The sequence below is a fragment of the Aulonocara stuartgranti genome, assembly GCF_965226115.1.
Source record: "Aulonocara stuartgranti genome assembly, chromosome: 6".
Taxonomy (NCBI): Eukaryota; Metazoa; Chordata; class Actinopteri; order Cichliformes; family Cichlidae; genus Aulonocara; species Aulonocara stuartgranti.
Genome location: NC_138944.1, coordinates 37,362,200 through 37,367,741, shown reverse-complemented (window position 1 = coordinate 37,367,741; position 5,542 = coordinate 37,362,200). Strand labels below are relative to the sequence as shown.

The window sequence follows — 5,542 nt, the reverse complement described above, 5'->3', positions numbered from 1 at the left end:
AAAATTTATTTGAATAATTTTGTAATTTAAATGGGAAAAAAAAAGTTTTGCACAATGTTCTTAAAATGGCATTCTGTACTGTTCAGTCATTTTTGACAGCAGAAAAGAATATATCGCAATATATTGTGAGTCATCTCTTTCCTTCTCATTTTCCTTTTTTTTTTTTTTTTTTGGCCTGTCCCGTTTGGCTCTTTTGCCATCAGAATTGTTGTCTAAAGGCAAAGAAAGATGCCCAACGGATTTACTTTACCAAACTGACCATCCCAGCCTTGCCGTAATGGTCCATTTGATTCACCTTTTATTGTTTATTTTATTTTCACTTACTGAATACGGGACAGACTTGACTGGGGGAAAGAAGGGGAGAAAGAAAGAGGGAAAGAGAAACAGCTGAGAAGAGGGACGGGGGAGAAGGGCAAAAGACAAAAACCAACAGAACGGGCAGAGAAAAAAAAATGCATATATCAATCACCTGGATCACCTGCTGAGAAAGAAAAAAGAAAGCAAGCAGAAGAGAACAAGAGTAATAGAATAAACAACATCACAATGATATATGGGAATATGACAGTAAATACTAAATGTTAAACATTATTGTGCAGCACATAAGATGAACAGAACACAGTGTGCTTTGAGGTAGGAGCCAAAAAGGGTGTAGTTTGTGGGTGTGATCACCCGTGTGTACACCTGTGAGCATGGACGCGCTTGTTTTTTGTTTTTTAAAAGGTTCCTTCATGTAATAATCTGCTAGAGGGTGTGGGGGGGCCACAGCCCCGTCCTCCAGGGCGTGAAGCAGGTGTGGAGGAGATCAAAACTCCAGACATCCAGAGGCCCCCAGAACACAAGAGACCAAGGAAGACCAACAGAGGGGCAGCTGCGCCACTGTCCCGGAAAGAGCTGAGGAGAGTCCCAGATGAGGGCTCACTCAGCAGCCGCGGAGCAGAAGCCAGGGGGAGTTGCAGTGACGCGCCCGTGAGCTCCGCCGGCAGCCAGCTGCGCCTGAGTGACCGAGCCCCAGGCCGAGAGGCCGGGGGCACCCCACCTCCGAAGTGGCCCGAGCGAGCCCCAGGCTCCAGGCCCCGATAAGCGGCCGCCAAGGAGTGAGCCGGTGTGTACCTGGACGCCCATCCCCGGACACAAAGAACCACCAACGCACCGATTTCTGAGGGGGTCCGCCACTGGCAGGGGAAGTGGTGGTAGGGGGAGATAGGCCTCCAAACCTTGGAGGGCCTGAGATGTCCCCAGAGAGGTGGCGCCTGACACCCAACCTGACATATAGACACAGACATACAGGCACACACAGATACAAACATCCATTCCCACCCTCATGCTCTCATATGCACTTACTCCACACTCAACCAACGTGGAGACAGACATAAAGAGACGTTGTACACACGATCACACTCCCCAAGCATACTCTACAAACCGGGTCTAGGTGCCCCCGCCCCTGGAGGGGGGAACTGCACCCAGACCCAGGTGGTGTTTCCCTTTTCCCTGCGGTGGGGGGAGGCAGACCGCCCCGACTCCGCAGCAGCAGGAAGGCTCCACACTCCAGACCGCAGTCGGACGGCCAACTCCTCCTCCTAGTCCTAGCCCCCCTGCTCCAGCAGGTCGCAGAGAATGGGGGTGAGAGAAGACTCCAAACCTCCCTCCACCCGCTCATTGTAATGTTGATGCATGTGTGTTCTAAGGTGCATTTAAAACCCAGGAGGGCTTGGAGCTACCTGCCAGAGAGCAGCAGGTAAGCGCATGGTCCCTCCTGCTAGCCCTCAATGTCTACGTGTATTTAAAATTGAGAGGTGGGCAACGATGCCAGGGGTGGGGTGTACACCCTGATGGTACTTTGGACTCCGTGCATCGTGCCCACCCCCAAGATCCTATATGTATGTGTAATGAGAGTGTGAGTAATGTGAATGTCTAAGTTGTGGGATAAAATTGAGGCAGAGGCAGCCAGAAGGGGACAGAGGGGGGGGTAGCCTCCTCTGCACCCTGGTGACATACCCCTACTCCAAGGCCCTGCATGTGTGGGTGGTTGTGGTGGAGCGGGAAGAGGGAGGCAGCTGGAGATGGGGAGGGAAGGAAGGGAGGGGCAAGTGACCCCTCCCTGGGGCCAGCTCCCCCGCTGACCCCAGTAGGCACCCCCATACTCCGCGACCCGCCAGGGAAAGGGGGCCCAGGCCCATCCAGACCGGGCCCAGTGCAGCAGCGCCGCCCGGCCCCACAGAGCCCGGGACAGTCCACCCAACCCCACCACAGAGAAAACTGCACCCACCCCACCATCCACTCATCTTCCAGACTACATAAGACAATAAACACCCAGGCTGAGATCTTCCTCCACCTCTCCTGTATCTCCCCCTCCTGCAGAGGGAGCTCCTGAGGAGAGGAAAGCTCCTGCAAGATGTGACAATCTCCCCCACCAGTTGAAGAGCCCCCCAGGTGGCTCGACGCACCGGCGGCACCCTGCTCCAGGGCTGGGCCCCCATGCACCCACCCGCCCACAACCCCGGCAACACACCAACCAGGACCCAAGCCCCGAGGCCCGGTCCGGGTCCCAGCCCAGAGACGGAGCGCCCCCAGAACCTCACGCCCATCCCGGACCCACCCAGGGGCAGCCAGGCTACCAGGTCAGTAACCCACGTCCGTCAGCACAGACCCTCCCCTAGCCCCGCTGCACGCAGCCGCGAGGAAACAGTCACCTGAGAGCCAACAGAGCCCCTAACCGGACATGACCGCTACCCCGGGTTGAGCCCCCCAAGGAAGATGCCTCCGGGGAACCCCCCGACGCCCTAAGCCTGTCCCTACCCCCACACCAATCACAACAGTGAAGGCGGGACCAAACTATGACCCCCCACCCCCACTAGGTGATGGAGCTGATCAAAGGAGCCCAGAGCAATTGATCTGATGTGGTGGCAGAGGCTGTATCAAGACTAATGTAATCTAATAGATAATTTCTATATTGGTTAGAATTAAGATTATTTTTATTTTTCCAGTTCATGAGGACTGTTTTCTTGGCTATGCATAGGGCAGTGAAAACCATATGGGCGATATTCTTTTCTGAAGTGACATTATCTAAGCTGCCCAACAAACACACTAAGGGGGAAGTTGGAATGTTACATTTCAGACACTTCGATAAGTCTTCACATATCTCGCGCCAAAACTTCTGAACTGGTGGACAGAACCAAAGAGCGTGGATATAATTGTCCGGTGAATTGGTTTGGCAGTGTGAGCAGTTGTTGGTAGACGAAAAGCCCATCTTGAACATCCGATGACCTGTATAGTGCACTCTATGTAATATTTTGTATTGAATTAATTGAAGACTGGGATTTCTAATTAGATGAAAGGTTTTTAAGCAAATCTGAGACCAGAAGTTTAGGTCTAAGTTAACTGATAAATCCGCTTCCCATTTTGCAATAGGAAGTGATATTGATTCATCTGTTTTAGAAAGCATTCTGTATATTTTGGATAGTAATTTGGGGGGTTTAAGAGTAAGAAATTGAACCACACTTGGTGGTGTTTGTAGTTCAACTTGACCCGGTTTAAATTTCTTTTTTACTATGGATTTAATTTGTTGATATTCTAAAAATCTTTTCTTGTTGATCCCATATTGTGTAACTAGTCCGTCAAATGAAATAAATTCTGTTCCTTCTAGTATATGTTCTAAATATTTGATTCCTTTATCACTCCAATCTGAAAAGTTTATCATATTATTGTTTTGTAATATGTCAGGGTTGTTCCAGATAGGTGTACGTTTGCATGGGATTAATGAAGACGCCGTCAATTTTAGAAACTCCCACCATGCTGTCAGAGAAGAGCTGATGTTGATGCTTTTAAAGCATTCGTGTCGTTGGATGTTTGAGCTGATAAATGGTAGGTCTGAGATCTCTAGATTATTGCAGAGTGCTTGTTCTACATCTAGCCAAGGTTCATCTAAGAGGGTTGTTTTAGCCATCCTGAGATAAACTGAAGCCTGTTGGCTAAGAAGTAGTGCTGAAAGTTAGGCAGTTCTAGTCCTCCTTTATCCTTGGTCTTTTGTAGTGTTTTTAAGCTTATACGTGGGTGTTTATTTTTCCAAAGGAATTTGGACATACATGAATCTAGAGATCTGAACCAATCTTGTGGCGGTTTAGTTGGGATCATTGAGAATAAATAATTTATTTTTGGTAAGACCATCATTTTTAGCGGCAACCCTTCCCATCCTTCTCATTTTCCTGTTTAGGGGCAAAGTCACCCTCTACAATGGAGGCAAAAGAAAATAGATGTATTTTCCCCTTTTTTCTGTTCATGTTCTACTTTACTGATTCAAGCTGGGAGCCTTTATTAGAATTAAAATTTAGACTGAAATAAAGTGTGTATTCTATCTACTAATATATTTTATCATTACATGAATATAGCCTGAGGTTCAGTTAGCTTTGCATAAAATGGTTTGTAGAAATGTTAGAAATTCAAGGAACTACTTTTCTTTAAGTATATTTCAGGAGTATTTTTAACACGAGTATCTGTACTTGCACTAAAGTACAGAGTGTCTGTAATTTGCCACCTCTGAGAGCGACCTCTGACCTTTGCCACCTCTGAGAGCGACACAGAGAGAAGCAGATGGAGACAGTCAGATATTCAGAAATACCTTTCCAGAAAGAAAATGGGTGCAGGATGGTGCTTCATCCACTTTCCAGATGTGTTACAATAGTAGAGGTGTCCTGGCCATCTGTTAACACGTGGGAATTTCTTATACTGGGTTTCAACATTTCAAATCAGGAGTTAAATGGAATTGTCATCAGATAGATGTGTGAAACCATTATAGCTCCTGTTAGCTCAAAGCTATAATTTTTTTTCTTTTTTTAACGAGATCAGCTAAAGACACAATTTACAAAGTGATGATACTTGTGCAAAGTGGGGCTATTATTGGAAAGAAAAGAAGTTTGAAAAGTGAAATTAAACTACGGTTATAAAACAGAAAATGAGGGGGAATACCTTTTTAGCTGGAGAATTTGAAGGCGAGTGGAAAGCATCAGTTACCCAGAACGGTTTTGCTGGTGGAGGTGTCTGAAATCTGATAACATGTGATCTTCATTAAAATGATAAAATCTAGTAACACATTTGAAACAGTGAAACATGTTTAAAGAAAACAAGTAACAGTAGTGGTTACTGAACTTACAAAAGAATCCCCGCTGTTTGCACAATGGTAAAATGCCAGCAGCAAGCAACTCCAGATGTTCACAGCTCACACTTAACACCTCAAATTGATCAAAATCTCACAAACCTATAATATTGCATTATGAGTAGATATGGGGCCTTTGAATGAAGAGTGAAAATGAAAAAAAGCCAATTAAGCATTAGGAAGGGGCCCAAGACTATGATCAAATACTTAGCTTAACTTTCTGTATAGAATAAGACTGCAGATAGAATAAATAGTGCATTTCTATCACACAGATTTGTTTAGAAGTTAACTAAACTTGTAAACATGTTGTACCATTACTACTCACAAGCAACAAGTCTGCAAAGCAGCAACGCAGCCAGCTTCCTGTTTCCTCCACCAACAGGAACATAAAAA

General features: G+C 46.4%; 1 long non-coding RNA gene across 1 annotated transcript; it reads right to left on the bottom strand.

Annotated features, from left to right (window-relative positions):
- Positions 1–166: 166 nt before the first annotated feature.
- Positions 167–5,542, bottom strand: LOC309708338. The gene is made up of 5 exons (XR_014277234.1): positions 5,475–5,542; positions 5,147–5,283; positions 4,963–5,041; positions 4,616–4,696; positions 167–481 (listed from the first exon to the last, which is right to left on the bottom strand). It is a non-coding gene; the product is annotated as an uncharacterized lncRNA (long non-coding RNA).